Raw genomic sequence first — 19,696 nt, forward strand, 5'->3', positions numbered from 1 at the left:
ACAAAAGGGAAAAAAGTATATTTGCCCTGCCTCTGTCAGTCCTAAGGGCTCTGGGTACGTGTGTGCTGCGTGGAGAACGTAAAAAAATCAGACGCAACCAGCTACGGTTGAGTGCAGCCTTGCGCCAATTTCTTTCCTGCCTGGGAAATACCTGCTCTGCCACAGTTAATAACTCTGCAACAGTAAAGTTCTGTGACACTTTTGCAGGGCCGCAACACAGTTATATTAGTCATTGAATAGACGCAGTGGGCCTTTTCTTTTTTAACAAAAGGGAAAAAAGTATATGTGCCCTGCCTCTGTCAGTCCTAAGGGCTCTGGGTACGTGTGTGCTGCGTGGAGAACGTAAAAAAATCAGACGCAACCAGCTACCGTTGAGTGCAGCCTTGCGCCAATTTCTTTCCTGCCTGGGAAATACCTGCTCTGCCACAGTTAATAACTCTGCAACAGTAAAGTTCTGTGACACTTTTGCAGGGCCGCAACACAGTGTCAGTTATTAAACTTATTATTCAGTGAATAGACGCAGTGGGCCTATCCTTTTAAACAAAAGGGAAAAAAGTATATTTGCCCTGCCTCTGTCAGTCCTAAGGGCTCTGGGTACGTGTGTGCTGCGTGGAGAACCTAAAAAAATCAGACGCAACCAGCTACGGTTGAGTGCAGCCTTGCGCCAATTTCTTTCCTGCCTGGGAAATACCTGCTCTGCCACAGTTAATAACTCTGCAACAGTAAAGTTCTGTGACACTTTTGCAGGGCCGCAACACAGTTATATTAGTCATTGAATAGACGCAGTGGGCCTTTTCTTTTTTAACAAAAGGGAAAAAAGTATATTTGCCCTGCCTCTGTCAGTCCTAAGGGCTCTGGGTACGTGTGTGCTGCGTGGAGAATGTAAAAAAATCAGACGCAACCAGCTACGGTTGAGTGCAGCCTTGCGCCAATTTCTTTCCTGCCTGGGAAATACCTGCTCTGCCACAGTTAATAACTCTGCAACAGTAAAGTTCTGTGACACTTTTGCAGGGCCGCAACACAGTGTCAATTATTAAACTTATTATTCAGTGAATAGACGCAGTGGGCCTATCCTTTTAAACAAAAGGGAAAAAAGTATATTTGCCCTGCCTCTGTCAGTCCTAAGGGCTCTGGGTACGTGTGTGCTGCGTGGAGAACCTAAAAAAATCAGACGCAACCAGCTACGGTTGAGTGCAGCCTTGCGCCAATTTCTTTCCTGCCTGGGAAATACCTGCTCTGCCACAGTTAATAACTCTGCAACAGTAAAGTTCTGTGACACTTTTGCAGGGCCGCAACACAGTTATTAAACTTATTATTCATTCACTAGAGGCAGTGGGCCTTTTCTTTTTAAAAAAAGTTAAAAAATTATATTTGGCCTGCAGGCTTGCGCCAATTTCTTTCCTGCCTGTGAAATCAAATCACTGGTAATACAGCATGCTGAGGGGTAGGGGTAGGCCTAGAGGACGTGGACGCGGCCGAGGACGCGTAGGCCCAAGTCCGGGTGTGGGCACAGGCTGAGCTCCTGATCCAGGTGTGTCGCAGCCGACTGCTGCGCGATTAGGAGAGAGGCACGTTTCTGGCGTCCCCACATTCATCGCCCAATTAATGGGTCCACGCGGGAGACCTTTATTAGAAAATGAGCAGTGTGAGCAGGTCCTGTCCTTGATGGCAGAAAGTGCTTCGAGCAAACTATCGTCCAGCCACAGTTCTGCGCCGTCCACTGCTGCAAATCCGAATCCTCTGTCTGCTGCTCCTCCTTCCTCCCAGCCTCCTCACTCCACTACAATGACACATGCTCAGGAGCGGGAACACTCCCAGGAACTGTTCTCGGGCCCCTGCTCAGATTGGGCAGCAGTGGTTCCTCTCCCACCAGAGGAGTTTATCGTCACTGATGCACAACCATTGGAAAGTTCCCGGGGTCCGGGGGATGAGGCTGGAGACTTCCGCCAACTGTCTCAAGAACTTTCTGTGGGTGAGGAGGACGATGACGATGAGACACAGTTGTCTTGCAGTGAGGTAGTAGTAAGGGCAGTAAGTCCGAGGAGGAGCGCACAGAGGATTCGGAGGAAGAGCAGCAGGACGATGAGGTGACTGACCCCACCTGGTGTGCAATGCCTACACAGGACAGGTCTTCAGAGGGGGAGGCACGGGCAGCAGCAGGGCAGGTTGCAAGAGGCAGTGCGGTGTCCAGTGGTAGAGGCAGGGCCAGACCGAATAATCAACCAACTGTTTCCCAAAGCGCACCCTCGCGCATGCCACCCTGCAGAGGCCGAGGTGCTCAAAGGTCTGGCAGTTTTTCACCGAGACGCCTGACGACCGACGAACAGTGGTGTGCAACCTTTGTCGCGCCAAGATCAGCCGGGGAGCCACCACCACCAGCCTCACCACCACCAGCATGCGCAGACATATGATGGCCAAGCACCCCACAAGGTGGGACGAAGGCCGTTCACCGCCTCCGGTTTGCACCGCTGCCTCTCCCCCTGTGCCCCAACCTGCCACTGAGATCCAACCCCCCTCTCAGGACACAGGCACTACCGTCTCATGGCCTGCACCCACACCCTCACCTCCGCTGTCCTCGGCCCCATCCACCAATGTCTCGCACCGCACAGTCCAGCCGTCGCTAGCGCAAGTGTTGGAGCGCAAGCGCAAGTACGCCACCACGCACCCGCACGCTCAATCGTTAACCGTCCACATAGCCAAATTTATCAGCCTTGAAATGCTGCCGTATAGGGTTGTGGAAACGGAGGCTTTCAAAGCTATGATGGCGGCGGCGGCCCCGCGCTACTCAGTTCCCAGTCGCCACTACTTTTCCCGATGTGCCGTCCCAGCCCTGCACGACCACGTCTCCCGCAACATTGTACGCGCCCTCACCAATGCGGTTAGTGGCAAGGTCCACTTAACTACGGACACGTGGACAAGCACAGGCGGGCAGGGCCACTACATCTCCCTGACGGCACATTGGGTGAATTTAGTGGAGGCTGGGACAGAGTCAGAGCCTGGGACCGCTCACGTCCTACCCACCCCCAGAATTGCGGGCCACAGCTCGGTGGTGGTATGTTCGGCGGTGTATGCTTCCTCTACTAAAGCACCCTCCTCCTCCTCAACCTCTGTCTCGCAATCTAGATGTGTCAGCAGCAGCAGGACGTCGCCAGCAGTCGGTGTCGCGCAGCGTGGCAGCACAGCGGTGGGCAAGCGTCAGCAGGCCGTGCTGAAACTACTCAGCTTAGGAGATAGGAGGCACACGGCCCACGAACTGCTGCAGGGTCTGACAGAGCAGACCGACCGCTGGCTTGCGCCGCTGAGCCTCCAACCGGGCATGGTCGTGTGTGACAACGGCCGTAACCTGGTGGCGGCTCTGCAGCTCGGCAGCCTCACGCACGTGCCATGCCTGGCCCACGTCTTTAATTTGGTGGTTCAGCGCTTTCTGAAAAGCTACCCACGCTTGTCAGACCTGCTCGGAAAGGTGCGCCGGCTCTGCGCACATTTCCGCAAGTCCCACACGGACGCTGCCACCCTGCGCACCCTGCAACATCGCTTTAATCTGCCAGTGCACCGACTGCTGTGCGACGTGCCCACACGGTGGAACTCTACGCTCCACATGTTGGCCAGGCTCTATGAGCAGCGTAGAGCTATCGTGGAATACCAACTCCAACATGGGCGACGCAGTGGGAGTCAGCCTCCTCAATTCTTTTCAGAAGAGTGGGCCTGGTTGGCAGACATCTGCCAGGTCCTTGGAAACTTTGAGGAGTCTACCCAGGTGGTGAGCGGCGATGCTGCAATCATTAGCGTCACCATTCCTCTGCTATGCATCTTGAGAAGTTCCCTGCAAACCATAAAGGCAGCGGCTTTGCGCTCGGAAACGGAGGCGGGGAAAGACAGTATGTCGCTGGATAGTCAGAGCACCCTCCTGTCTATATCTCAGCGCATTCAGGAGGAGGAGGAGGAGGAGCATGAGGAGGATGAGGAGGAGGGGGAAGAGACAGCTTGGCCCACTGCTGACGGTGCCCCTGCTGCTTGCCTGTCATCCTTTCAGCGTGTATGGCCTGAGATGGATGAGGAGGAGGATCCTGAAAGTGATCTTCCTAGTGAAGACGTCCATGTGTTGCGTACGGCTACACATGGCTGACTTCATGTTAGGATGCCTTTCTCGTGACCCTCGCGTTGCACGCATTCTGGCCACTACGGATTACTGGGTGTACACACTGCTCGACCCACGCTATAAGGAGAACCTTCCCAGTCCCATTCCCGAAGAGGAAAGGGGTTCGAGAGTGTTGCTATACCACAGGACCCTGGCGGACAAGCTGATGGTAAAATTCCCATCCGACAGCGCTAGTGGCAGAAGGCGCAGTTCCAAGGGCCAGGTAGCAGGGGAGGTGCGGAGATCGAGCAGCATGTACAGCCCAGGCAGTGCAACAGTCTTTAAGGGCCTGGACAGCTTTATGGCTCCCCACCAAGACTGTGTCACCGCTCCCCAGTCAAGGCTGAGTCGGCAGCACTGTAAAAGGATGGTGAGGGAGTACGTAGCGGATCGCACGACCGTCCTCCGTGACGCCTCTGCCACCTACAACTACTGGGTGTCGAAGCTGGACACGTGGCCTGAACTCGCGCTGTATGCCCTGGAGGTGCTTGCTTGTCCTGCGGCTAGCGTCTTGTCGGAGAGGGTGTTTAGTGCGGCTGGGGGAATCATCACAGATAAGCGTACCCGCCTGTCAACCGACAGTGCCGACAGGCTAACACTCATCAAGATGAACAAAGCCTGGATTTCCCCAGACTTCTCTTCTCCACCAGCGGACAGCAGCGATACGTAAGCAATACGTAGGCTGCACCCGCGGATGGAAGCTACGTTCTCTCTCACCATCCAAAACGGGGACATTTCTGCTTCATCAATCTGTGTCTAATATTCCTCCTCCTCCTCCTGCTCCTCCTCCTGAAACCTCACGTAATCACGCTGAACGGGCAATTTTTCTTAGGGCCACAAGGCTCACTCATCTAATTTTTCTAAACAATTTTTATATGTTTCAATGCTCTTAAAAGCGTTGAAACTTTAACTTGAACCAATTTTTCGTTAAACTGGGCTGCCTCCAGGCCTAGTTACCACTTAAGCCACATTAACCAAAGCGATTAATGGGTTTCACCTGCCATCTTGGTTGGGCATGGCCAATTTTTACTGAGGTACATTAGTACTGTTGGTACACCAATTTTTTGGGGCCCTCACCTATAGTGTAATCATAGCAATTTGTATGTTCTTCGCCTGCACTCATGGTACAGAAGTGTGTGTGGGGTTGGCCTACACTTTAGCTACATAAATGTAACTTGGGCCTTGGCTATACTGCAGCTACTGAAATGGAACTAAGACTGCGCTCCCACTATACTGCTGCTTCGGAATTGTTACTGGGGCCTGTCTTGAGTGCTACTATTGCTGACATGGAACGAAGACTGCGCTCCCGCTATACTGCTGCTTCGGAATTGTTACTGGGGCCTGTCTTGAGTGCTACTATTGCTGACATGGAACGAAGACTGCGCTCCCGCTATTATGCTGCTAGTGATATGTTAGTGGGGCCTGTCCTAATGCTACAGCTGAAATGTTACGAATTATGGGCTCTGCCTATACCACTGCTAATGGTATGTCTCTGGGGTGTGGAAACAGAGGCTTCCCAAAGACATGATGGCGGCGAGGCCATTTCCCACCAACGCGGTTACTGTTAAGGTGCATATAACCACGGACACGTGGAGAGGACACGTAGTGCCTCAAAAACATCCCCCTCCTCCTCCAACAGGGAAAACATTCTTGGCAAATGCCTTTGCATTGGTTCGTCTGGTGGCAGTCCAAGAATTTCACCTTTACCAACACTACAAGAGAATCCCCCCACCATCCCCCCGCCACGGCCCACTTAATCCTGGCCACATTCCGAAAACCAACAAAATAAAACCGCGCTACTAGGTCCGCAGTCACCACCACATTACCACCAACGCGGTTACTGTTAAGGTGCATATAACCACGGACACGTGGAGAGGACACGTAGTGCCTCAAAAACATCCCCCCGCCACGGCCCACTTAATCCTGCCCACATTCCGAAAACCAACAAAATAAAACCGCGCTACTAGGTCTGCAGTCACCACCACATTACCACCAACGCAGTTACTGTTAAGGTACATATTACCAGTCTGACTGGGGCATGCAGACACCTTGACAGAATGAATAGTGTGTGGCACATAGGTTCCCCATTGCTATGCCCACGTGTGCAGCTCCTGATGGCGGTGGCACAGGATTATATTTCTCATTGCTTCTGTACAGCATTGTGGGCTATCGCCCCGCCCCTTTTAAAGAGGGTCGCTGCCTAGCCGTGCCAACCCCTCTGCAGTGTGTGCCTGCGGTTCCTCCTCATGGCAGACGCACTTCTAAATAGACATGAGGGTGGTGTGGCATGAGGGCAGCTGAAGGCTGCGCAGGGACACTTTGGTGTGCGCTGTGGAGGGGAGGGGGGGCGGTTGGTCAGCATGTAACCCAGGGGAAGTGGCAGCGGAGTGTCATCCAGGCAGTGATTGTGCTTTGTTGTAGCTAGTGTGGTGCTTAGCAAAGGTATGCCATGCTAATGAGGGCTTTTCAGAAGTAAAAGTTTTTGGGAGGGGGGGCCCCACTCTTGCCGCTATTGTGGCTTAATAGTGGGACCTGTGAACTTGAGATGCAGCCCAACATGTAGCCCCTCGCCTGCCCTATCCGTTGCTGTGTCGTTCCCATCACTTTCTTGAATTGCCCAGATTTTCACACATGAAAACCTTAGCGAGCATCGGCGAAATACAAAAATGCTCGGGTCGCCCATTGACTTCAATGGGGTTCGTTATTCGAAACGAACCCTCGAGCATCGCGGAAAGTTCGTCCCGAGTAACGAGCACCCGAGCATTTTGGTGCTCGCTCATCTCTACTAACGACCACTTGTTTGTTTGTTTGTATGTATGTATGTATGTTTGTGTGTGCTTTTCATGCTCCACTCCTGGTGATGTTTTTGCTCCACCCCCTGGTGATGTCATAGCAGGTCCTACAGTATATATAGCACAGAACCTGACTGACAGAAGAACAACACAGGGCTCTTGGAAGGAAAGGACAAAAATAACAATTAATAAGCCGTTATCTTAGACACAGCTCAGCAGTCATGATAGGATATACCGATCTACCGCCACCAAAGAGATCCAGTGGACTGAAGGTGGTGACTTCACTACTGTAGGAGGAGCCATTCTAGAGTTTGGTAAAAAGTACTGTATACTGGATAAGCTGACAGCTCCACCCCTTGTGATGTCATGGCTCCACCTCCTGGTGACATCATCTACAGGATATATAAAACACAGAGCCTGACCAACACAAGAAGAACAAAGTTAGGGCTCTTGGAAGCGGAGGACAAAAATAAAATGAACACAACTTAGGACTGTCCTGACAGGAGACACCAACCTACCGCCAACACAGAAATCAGGTGGGCTGAAGGACCTGCAGTGATATCACTACTGTGGGAGGAGCCATTCTGGAGTTTGGTAGAAAGTACTGTATACTGGATAAGCTGGCCGCAGCTACCAGGACCTGTGATGATGTCACTGTCATGTGGTCACCTGTGTGGGTGGAGTCAGAGATCACATGACCAGGGGCTGATCACGGTATTTAGGAGCTCTGTGTGTGTCATGTGTGGGAATCAGGATGGGTCAAGATGGATCAGGATGGATGCAGCAGAGCTGTGTGTGTGATGTGTGATGTTACGATGGATGTGATAGAGCTGTGTGTGTGATGTCCACAAATCATAATGGATGTACCATGTAGCACAGCTGTGTGGTGCATTGCACTACCAGAAACACTGGTAATATAATTTCCTACTAATTACTAATCAAAATACTGCAATCACCTGTCCATCAGACAGTGAGTTACATGTTCCGCCCCTGATCACATGACGGTGATGTCATCACAAATTCTTCATCCCGAGTGAGTTACATGCTCCACCCCTGATCACATGATGGTGACGTCATCACAGGTCCTGTAAGCACACAGCTGATGTCCAGCTAGGTGCTTGTTAGTATTCATAACAACTGAGGTTGGGTTTTAAGGGGATGTAGTTCGCCCGTAATCTGCACAAGGATGAAAGACCTATGATGACATCACATCATGTGATCAGGGATGGAGCATGTAACTCTCACTCAGGATGAAGGACCCATGATGACATCACCATCAGCGATCAGAGGTTGAGCATGTAACTCACTCGGGACGAAGGACCTATGATGATGTACCCATCATGTCATGCATATATCTATATTACACTCAAGTTCGGCACTATGGAGCCATTCCAGCAACCTCATTGGTTCTGATTCACAATTCCAGCAACCTGATTGGTTGTTTGGCTTGTCTAATTCAACCTGATTGGTTCTTTGGGTTCCCTGATTCAACCTGATTGGTTGTTAGTGCCGAACTTGAGTGTAGTATAGATATATGTTCATGTCATCAGGGGCGTAGCATGTAGCTCCCTCTTATGGGATGAAGGAACTGTGATGACATCACCATCATGTGATCAGTGTCGGAGCATGATGGTGACATCATTACAGGTCCTTCATCCCGAGTGCTGTGCTGCTTGTGATCTCTGTTGTATGGGATGAAGAATGTATGTAGCAGAGCTGTATGTGATGTACATGTAACAGTGCTGTGTGTGTGTGATGTACATGTAGCAGAGCTGTATGGCGCATTGCGCCACCAGAAACACTGGCACTATAATTTCCTAATAATTACTAGTCTAACTAATAACACACAAATGTACTACATAAACGTGAAATTTGGCATGAGCATTCTTTAGGTCGTAAATAGGAAAAGTAAAGGGGTCGCAACTTGATTATTCAATTCTAAGGACAAAAGTAAGAAACCCCCTATGTAACGTCAGTGACTTCGACAGAATTGTCCACTGGTGGCACTTATGTAGCAACGAATGAGATTAATGAACATTTCAGCTAAAAAATATTGCTGAAGATGATTGCACGTAAGGTTGATGTGCCAATAGCGCAGCGCCTTGTAATCAAATTATTGACGAATGAATCATTTTGGACCACTGCAAAATGGTGTAGTAACATCAGTTATAATGTGAAAGATGGAAATAACTTGTTTCACTCATTAGGAGATCTTTAAACTAGAACAATATGGGAAGGGAAGTGAAAGGCCAGGTAAAAATATACAGCTAATTAATACATTTGAGAACCTTGCCATAGGTGTACCATCAGGTGTCGCTGGGGTCACAGTGGCGACCCGGCCACTGCGCTGAGGGCGCCCAGAGGTGGCCCTCTACCATATACAAGTGCGCATGCAGTGCATTCCCGGCTGGATGGCCGGTCAGCGGGCTGCGTGCTTGCTTTGGTGCAGCAGACAGAGTGACCAGCCGAAGCACAGGAGGAGGAGGGGAAGGCAGGGCAGGGAGCTGAGCAGGGTGATGTCATCACCCTGCTGCTACCAGTAATAGAGACACAGTGTATGGCAGAACCTGCCCTGCTGCTCTCCTCACACAGAGAAGTGGTCCAGAATATGTATGCATCTATCTGTACGTATATGTCTATCCCTATCATCTATCTATCTTATCTATCTATATCATCTATCACTCTGTCTATCTATCTATATCATATCTATCTATGCCTCATCTATCTGTCTGTCTTTCTCTCTCATCTATCTCTCATCTATCTGTCTGTCTATCTCTCTCATCTATTTATCTCATCGATCACTCTGTTGCTCATCTATCTATTTCACATCTATCTGCCTATCTATCTCTCTCTCTCATCTATCTATCTGTCTTTCTCATCTATCTATAACTATCTATCTCTCACTTGTCTATCTCTCTCATCTATCTGTTTCATCTATCACTCTGTCTCTCATCTATCTATTTATCTATCTACCTGTCTATCTATCTCATATCTATTTATCTGTCTATATATCTCTCATTTATCTCTCATCTGTGTGTCTGTCTATCTCTCATATATCTCTCATCTGCCTGTCTATCTCTCTCATCTATTACTCTGTCACTCATCTATTTATCTCATATATATTTATCTCTCTCATCTAGCTATCTAATCTATCTATATCTATATATCTCATCTATCTCTCATCTGTATGTCTATCTCTCTCATCTATCTATTTCATCTATCCCTCTGCCTCTCATCTATCTCATATCTATCTATCTATCTATCTATCTATCTATCTATCTATCTATCTATCTATCTATCTATCTCTCATGTATCTATCTCTCTCATCTATCTTTCTCAACTATCTCTCTGTCGCTCATCTATCTATCTTATATCTATCTATCTCTCATCTCTCTCTCATCTATCTCTCATCTGTCTGTCTATGCCTCTCATATATCTCTCATCTGTCTGTCTTTTATCTATCTATCTATCTATCTCATCTATCTCTCATCTGTCTGTCTATCTCCCTCATCTATCTATCTATCTATCTCATCTATCACTCTGTCTCTTATCTATCTACCTATCTATCTCATTTTTATCTATCTATCTATCTATCTATCTATCTATCTATCTATCTATCTCTCATCTATCAATCTCTCTCATCTATCTCCTATCTGTCTGTCTATGTATCTCTCTCATATATCTATCTCTCATCTGTCTGTCTATGTATCTCTCTCATATATCTCTCTCTCTCATCTATCCCTCTGTCGCTCATCTATCTTATGTCTATCTACCTATCTATCTCTCATCTATTGATCTATCTCTCTGTCTCTCTTATCTATCTATATCTATCTATCTATCTATCTATCTATCTATCTATCTATCTATCTACCTCATCCATCTATATCTATCTATCTCATCTATTTATCTCTCATCTATCTCCCATCTGTCTGTCTATCTCATATATCACTCTGTCTCTTATCTTTCTATCTATCTCATATCTATCTATCTATCTATCTATCTATCTAGCTAGCTAGCTAGCTAGCTAGCTAGCTATCTCATAACTATGTCCTATCTATATATCTCTCTATCTATGGTATAAGTTATAAATTTCCCTGTTTATTCTGTATATAATTGCGCACTTTAGATGGAATGCAGACAGCTGGGTCAGATTCCAACTGGGAGATCCTCGCAGCGGGATTCGACCCTGTGCCCCTGGGTGACCTGTGACTTACTTGTCGCGGCCTGTGCGAGGCTCACACTGAAATAGGATATGCCACAATTTTCTGCCCCGTGAGCGGAATATCGCAGTTGATTTTTGCTCGTAGGCATAGAAATGCATTTTTAATGCATGTCCTATGGGCTGTATTTGCTGCGGGATCTGGAGCTCCGGATCCTACAGTGCAAATACACCCGTGTGCATTAGGCCTTACACACAATTAAAAAACGCATCCAAAACATAAGCGGTTTTTAATAGTGTATGCAGATTCTTAAAAATCATACGTGTTCTTTGAATACCGCATGCAGTTTTTTAAATGTGTTTTTCTTAATTGTGGTTAAAAAGTTCAACACAAAATATGAACACACCCTAAGGCCACTCTCACACGTGTTCAGAAAACACAGCTCAAAATCATGTCATTTTTACTGCAATTTTGAATGGTGGTTTTGAACACATGGTACAGAGTCTGACAGCACTTTTTAATGTACCCAATCAATCATTGTGTTGGGTGAGGAGTTGCGTTAAAAAATGCTAAAAAGCAAAAATAGAACAGACAGCTTTCAAAAATCGCGGTGTTAGGAACACCGCATTCGAGCGCAGGTATGAGTAACCCCACTCGTACCTACGCTCGAACACATCCATTGAGGGCTGAAAACTCAGCCCTCAATGGATTTCAGAAAGGCAGATTTTAATAAACTCAGAAAGAGGATAGGAAGAATTCAATGGCTGGATGTTCTTAAGGACTGAAATGTCCAAGAAAGTTGGGAAATATTGCGATATGAGATTCTCAAAGCACAATCGTTCACAATCCATAAAAGAAGGAAGAATGGGAAGCATTTAAAGAGACCAGGATGGATGAACACAGAACCTGCACACATGTTGAAAGGGAAGAAAAATATCTGCAGAAACCGTAGGGCAAGTGTCAGAAAAGCTAAAACTAATAATGAATTAAGGCTTGCAACAGAGGCCAAAAGCAAAAAAAAAGGATTTTGGGTGTATGTTAAAAAGCAAAAGAAAAGTCAAAGATGCTTTGGATGCTTACAGGATGAAAATGGTTAGTTGGTTAATAGAGATGAGCGAGTATACTCGCTAAGGCTAACTACTCGAGCGAGTAGTGCCTTAGTGTCGAGTATCTGCCCGCTCGTCTCTAAAGATTCGGCTGCCGGCGGCGGGGGAGAGCGGGGAGGAACGGAGGGGAGATCTCTCTCTCCCTCTCTCCCCCCCCCCCCCCCCCCGCTCCCCACTGCTCACTCCCGCAACTCACCTGTCACTTTAGGGCGACCCCTAGATTGGATGCAAAAGGTGGTACGGGCGAGCATGGAGGCATACAAATTCCATATGGTAGCCTTCAGCATATCAGTCCACATTTGCTGTAACTAAGCCTCTTGATCATGCAAACTGATAGGCTGTCAAAGCTGGCATACCAGATGGTCCATCCATGTTCTATTGGTGATAAATCTGGTGACCGGGCAGTCATGGAAGTGTGATAATGTTGTGGAGACATTCCTGTGACCCCCTTGTGTGCGCAGCCAAGCATTATCATTTTGGATAATACCTCTTGGAAGCCGCCATGAGAGGAACACATGTGGCTGCAGGATATCTTGAACATATCGCTGAGCTGTCATTGTCTCTTGTACCACTACTAGGGGGGACCAACTGTCATATACAATGGCTCCCCAGACCATTGCACCAGCAGCGGGGGCAGTGTGATGATCCATAGCAAAGGCAGAATGAAGGCCCAAACTAAGCCTGATTAGCAGTCCAGTTTTGTTGTTCACAACACCAATGCAAACGGAGGCGACAGAGGGTGTCAAAGACAGTACATGTAATGGGAACTGTGAGATCAAATGTCCTTCAGCCAAGCGCCTAAAAATGATTCCAACAAACACAGAGGCCTGTAGGGTTTGTGACACCTGTCTCTGGATGTCAGAAAATGAAACAATTGGAGCTATTCATGCTTGTTTGACTATCAGATGATCTTCTCTATTGATGATTTGTTGAGGGTACTGAGTAGAGTTGAGTGAACGGAGTCTGCCGAGCGTGATGCTCATTCGAGTATTAGAATACTTGATGGTGCTCGTTACTCGAACGAGCATCACGCCGTGTTCAACCGCGCCCCAGAGAGAGAGAGAGAGAGAGAGAAAACACATGAACCAAGAAAAAAAAAAAAAAGCTCGGGACCCGGCGTACCACATACAAAAATGTTTGAGTCTCCTATCATAGTCAATGGGGTTCGTTACTCGAGTAGAGCTCTCGAATTTTACGAAAAGCTCGACTCGAATAACGCGGACCCAAGCATTTGGGTGCTCGCTCATCTCTAGTACTGAGTCCGTTCACCTTGTGTGGTCTCACACATGCACTGATCCGAACTCCTCCTAACAGTCTGGTCAGAATGGCCCAGGTGACGGGCAGTTTGTTGATACAACCATTCAGCCTCTCACAATACAATAATGCACACCCTCTCAAACTCTGTTAACCTGGCGAAATCTCTTCGATTGCATCATATAGACATGTCTAGTACCCAAAAAGCTCTACACAAGTTGAAACAGAGGTCCACTACACACAAGTAGTCTCCGAGAGCCTTTTTATAGGCCAAGGGTAGAACCATCTTTAGGGACTCAGGTGGCAAGACTGTTCATCTAATCACACCACAACTCTAATCATTTGCATATCTGCCTGAGATGTAACTGCATGTCAAGTTTTACAGCAAAACAATAACTCCTTCTAGGTGCGTGATTGTTTTTTTTACAAAGAGTGTATATATATATATATATATATATATATATATATATATATATATATATATATATATATAGACATATAGATATATCATTACATAAAATGCATATTGCATGAAGTGCAATAAAATACAAGAAAGTACAAGCACCCTACAACCGATATTAACCCGTGAAACACCTGGGATGCGTGAACATATAGTATCCGATCCGCCTCAATGCATGCTTCGGACACTCCTTTGTCCTTTTGTTTTTTTGGTATTTCCTTGCACGCTGTACATTATGCATGTTATGTGATTTTATATAAACATGTATATATATATATATATATATATATATATATATATATATATGTCACTTGATATAATAATAGATAAGTCAGTTGATAAGGGTTTAATTTAATGGTGTATATGCTGGCCCATGATGTAGTGGGTAGTTTAGTGTGTTTGGTTTTTATGCTGTGGGACTCATTTTTAGGTTTTTAATAATGATTTGAAAAGGATACTTTGTTTATAAGGGGGTGTGGCATCACTTTTTTTAATAGGTAATCTATATGTTGATATGATGCGATACATATATTGGTATATGTAAACCTTACATTTAGGAATATATAGTCTCCATTTTTGGTTTACATATCTGTGGGCTCCTTTGCTCTTTTGCAGAGCAGAATATATTAGTGAAAGCAAAGTTCATTGTTAGATAACATTAATTTTCATTAGAGGAAGCCCACTTATTTTCATTTTGTGTATGTTAGTTCTTTTCCCAACAAACTGCATCTTTCTATACAAAAATTAATGTCACAAAGCTTCTGCCTTTAAATGATCATCAGCGATCACGTATAACTATAAACTACTGTAGAATGCTAGTTTGGCTCTCCTTTTTCCTATGTTACAAAACTGGGCTACTAGTTAGGAGAATAAGTTTAATACTCAATCATTTGACCATTTAAACCAAACTAATCCTTACTGTACTTCTAGTTGAACATATACAAGGTAGGTACATTGGCTGAGAACTTCAAAAACTTCTGTATACATCACTTCAAGGACAAAGTAGGCACATGTAATTGCAACTAAAATGTAGCCAAATGTATATTTGTATATAATTGAACATTACAAATGTCATAATAAAACATAAGAAACATGCAGTATCAATATGTAATATGCAATCTATAATGAAATTAATGGTTAATAAGATAGTTAATAATTAATCAGAGTACTTCCATACTTTGTCACATGCTGTAACAATCCAAAAGGGTTGGATTATTAGAAAAACAAATTCCAATATTTATTCTATAAACTTTGCCTGGTATAAAACTATTAACTAGACAGTTTTGACAGGTCCATGTATCAATGCTTACTTAGCTCATTGAAACCCATCTCCTACGCTATGAATATGTGATTGCTCAGTCCATTGTACCAAGGATAATGAGAACATGGTGTCTGATAGCCAAGAACTGAGCAGCAGCTACAAATACTTTGAATAACTCTGGCACACAATGCAGCTCATGAAAAGCTCTCGGGAAGAATGTCCAAGGATATAAAGCTCTATAGGTTTCATCACTGGTTCTGGCAGGGATATAATATGCAAATGTTACAAAAAAGTAGCTACTTAGTATTAAACATGTATATATGTGCATTATGGTGACAAGTCACTAAGCTCCAGGCAAATGCTGAATATTGACAAGCCCGTTATCCACCTGTCCATAGAAAGTAAGAAAGTAGCAAAGTGCAAAATATAGATAGTGTTTATTGACTAATACCTGTCATGCAACCTGCACATATCATAGAAACAGTAAATACTGAAGAAGAGTTAATACTAAGTGAATATGCACGGTACCTTGCTTGGATCTCAATTTCAGCTGATATTTGTAGTGAGAGTTGGACAATGCATGCAGAGAAATAGAAAGGGAGGACAGGGCATAGCTCCAGTTATTTCTCAGCCTGAGACTGCAAAGACTGTAGAAGAGTAAGCAACGCCCCTTAAAGCTGAACTCCACCTTATACCAGAACATCACAAACAGATCTGCCAACAGGGCTGGTTACAGAGCCATCACCTGTACATTACCTGTCAGTGGTGTGCTGATTAATAAGTCCCAAGAGAAATGCAATTAAACAGTAGGAAAATCCAGCAATGAAGGGTACACATTGCAAGTTTAAATAGCTAAGGAGCTAGTATATGTCTGTAGTGTGTCTGTTCGTGACTGCCACCTGGTGGCTGTATGCGTTATTGCGCTATTTCAGGTTATCTGCCAAACATTGCGATTGCTACATTTTCTTTTCTTATATCTGTTATGTATAATGCAGGCAGGTATAACTATCTATATATTCATAAAGGTAAATCTATCTATCTATTTAGAGTCATTTTTAAAGAGAGAGATATCAGTTGCAAACTCCATATTTCATAGCTCTCGTTCTTACTGTCTAAGGTGTATTGTGCAGAGTATCACATTGTATTTCTATAACATTTATCAGTATAATCTTCACAGATGATATTGCAGGAAGATATCTGCACACTTTTATACGACACACGACAGTTTAGTACAACCAAAGGGACAGCGGCTCACTAAAGGGCAGAACTATGATGTGTTACATAAGTGCTCAAAACCCAGACAAATATGTAGCTTCTGGAGAAAGACCATTATTATTAGACCTGTCTGATGAGTTATGTGCAGGTGGTGCTTGTAAGGGGTATCTGTAAGTCATCTACACTAATTCTGACAGCTCATAACCATTTGATGAATTGATATATACATAACTCTACTGAGAGGGGAAATCTGAGTAAATCACACCTCTAATGCACATTTACTGTAAATTCTAGCAGAATTTTCCCTTCAGTAATGTATGTGTCTTCAGATGTTCTGGAAGCAGTTGAAGTATATACTTAGACAGCTGATTATGATATTACACATGAATACCTATGTGATAAAGGAGGGTCATAGTTTAAATAGCGGCTCATGAATCTAATGAATAATTGTGGAGCACAAATACTCAGCAACTGTTGCTTTAATGATGAGCATCAGAGAATGAGCTGAATTTATAGACTATAATGTGTGCTGGGATTAGAAAAGGATATGTCTAATATGAAGCCTGAAGCAAAAAATTCCCTGCTGGATTACAGTTATATTATATGATAAGAAACTGGTCCTATCAAAGTAAAGATGATGGATTATACAGGGAAACTAGAGGAGCTGTCCAAGGTGCTGAAGGGAGATAAACCCCCACTGCCTTCTGATCTTATCTGCTATGTGTCAGCTTTGCTACCCCTGTCTCTTTGCAAAGCTTTGAGAGCTACGGGCACCTGATTCTCATATTGAAAATGCCTTAAAAAGTCCTCAGCTTTATAGGCACACACCAGATTCATAGGCATATATGAATATATATATATATATATATATATGTATATATATATATATATATATATATACAATTTGACTACTGCTGCTAACGTAATCTGATTAGTATAGTAGATTCACCCCAATTCTGACAAATCAATGACTACACCATCAAGCGAAGCGGAACAGTACATAGTTGAAAGCACTAGGCAGATGACGGCAATAATTAATTATAACCACCAGGGGGCAGTGACCCTCAAACATTCTACAGGGATATGTAAACTGGCAATAAAAACTTGCACACACTTGAAAGCTGTTGTCGGCTGTAGCGTTATTCTTCCCATGCTTCTATGTCTAATTGCATTTCTCTCAGGATTACTAAGCAACACTCCTCCAGAGAGGCAATGCTAAAGAAGGTGATGGCTTCGTAGTCAGCTCTGTTAGATGTGAAGTCTTGCAAATCTGCATGTGATGTTAGTATAAAGGTGGAGCTGAGCTTTAAGGGGCGTCGCTTCATCTTCCACAATCTTCACAGTGTGAGCAGGGAAATAACTGGAGCTATGCCCCATTCTGCTTTTCTTGCTGTACATGCTTTCTCCCATCTATCTTCCCATATATCCGTCATTGGTTTACACAGGAGCAGGAGTCTCAGCAAGGTACAGTGACTATACCCTTATATCAGCTTGGGATAACATTTGTAACTCTGCTGTGTTTAGTGCAACTCTGAAATATTCTATGTCCAGCACCTTGTTTACTGGACAAGTGATCGATGAAGCTTTGTGACAGCTGCACGTTCACCCACTATTAATAATGCATCCTTCAGATGAAATTTGGAGAACTATAGTATTCATTGGTATATTATTCTGCATGTATTTATATGAGAGAGTTTCAGAAGCTGCTCCTCAATTTCAGCTCAGTTACTGTAGCTGTCAGCGGCATGCTGTGCTACTGCTTCTTATATAACAGTTTAGCAGCTTCTGGATTAAAACGTTCTCACCTGTTCACTTCTTCTATAGCAGAGTTCACTAGGAAAGTAAGAATTTGTGTGTATGGTTCCTGGTAAATACCAGGTCTAGTCTATTTAATCATAGTTATCATGTAGGAATGTAAGGACTCGCTCTTCTAAGGTATTCAGCTTTTTAGGAATTTACTAATTGATATAATTCACTCTGAGTTAAAATCTAGGTTGCTCAAGTGCATGGAGATATTATCTTTACTGCCATTGTTATTGTTGCATGTGTTCTGTATATACTGTATGTCAATGTATATAATCAATGTAGAGATATATATGTATGTTCAATCAAAAGATAGATAGTAAAGTTTATGTGTGATTATAGATAAGTAATGACTTCTCCTGGTATGCACTACGTGCATGTATGCATATACTGTATATAAAAATGGCACAATTATCTACATATAGTACAGTGTGTTGTTTCAGTGTGTGATCTTTGCTGCATACAAACTAATAAGTTCAGAAATAGTTATGACCCTGTGCCTTTAATGTGAGACTGAACCAAGGTTCAATATGTTATACTGTTACTTCTAGAACATGTTAGTCCTTTGTGTGGTTTATGTGACATTTAATGTACTGCCACCCATAGTGCTATATACATGCGGTACAGGAGCATACTGGTATAATGATGCATTCACAAAGATTTTTCTATTGTCTTTTTTGTTACATTCAAATCCTTGATCTTGCATTTATGCAGTATCTGACAATCTAAGATGTGACATTTTTACCCAGTGGCATGTATTTAGTTGAATTAAGGACTATGGGTAATCTTGTCAATCATTGTCAAAGCTGTTGCATTCTGTAACATCACATAGTCAGGTCTTTCAGTTTTACATGTGAGATTCTAGAGGGATTTTATGGCTATTATCTGGGGCATTTCTTGTTTGGAGAAAGGTGATTACAACTTGACCTCCTCTGCCAGTGTGACATTATTTACAGCCAAACAGTAACTGAATAAATCCCAGTAACTCTATAAAGATGCAAATGGATGAATCATTTTCAGTAAGTAGAGAAAGTGTAGCAGATGCAGCAGGTCACATCGGAGAGGGAGGATGTTCTCAGTTGTGCAGAGTGAATTCAACAGGAAACATATGTCCTAGTTTCATCATGGAAGTTTGCAATATGTATATACAACATTGCAGTCACATGATTTTTTTTATATTTGTGATATCCACATAATGGTGACATCATCCAGACTTGTATCTCATTTATTTTTTCCTCAAAATATTTACAATGTTTAATTGTAAACATGAAGCAGACCATATAGTATCTGGCAATATTAAGCAAAGTCATCACTACATAAAGAGACTGGCTGTACTTTCCTTTAACAAAACCTTGTATATCTGGCATTGTGTTTTATAACTGCCTGCCCCAAACTGATACAGATTGACTTTTGTATGTTCTGCACATATGTTGCCATATTTAACATGTATGCAAACTGAAACACAGTCAAGGGGGAGGGCAATGTGAAAAGGTGAGTGGGGTTGCTT

General features: G+C 44.3%; 2 protein-coding genes across 2 annotated transcripts in view; one reads left to right on the forward strand and one right to left on the reverse strand.

The window, feature by feature from the left end:
* Positions 1-15,709, reverse strand: part of NPY5R (neuropeptide Y receptor Y5) — a 160,088-nt gene extending 144,379 nt beyond the window's left edge. The window contains exon 1 of the mRNA XM_066574678.1: positions 15,700-15,709. The gene's annotated coding sequence lies outside the window, so the exon portion shown is untranslated. The remainder of the gene's footprint in view (positions 1-15,699) is intronic.
* A 2,008-nt stretch (positions 15,710-17,717) lies between these two features.
* The window catches only part of NPY1R (neuropeptide Y receptor Y1), a 90,102-nt gene continuing 88,123 nt past the window's right edge, over positions 17,718-19,696 (forward strand). Inside the window, exon 1 of the mRNA XM_066573570.1 lies at positions 17,718-17,850. The gene's annotated coding sequence lies outside the window, so the exon portion shown is untranslated. The remainder of the gene's footprint in view (positions 17,851-19,696) is intronic.

This window comes from Eleutherodactylus coqui, chromosome 7 (genome assembly GCF_035609145.1).
Source record: "Eleutherodactylus coqui strain aEleCoq1 chromosome 7, aEleCoq1.hap1, whole genome shotgun sequence".
NCBI lineage: Eukaryota > Metazoa > Chordata > Amphibia > Anura > Eleutherodactylidae > Eleutherodactylus > Eleutherodactylus coqui.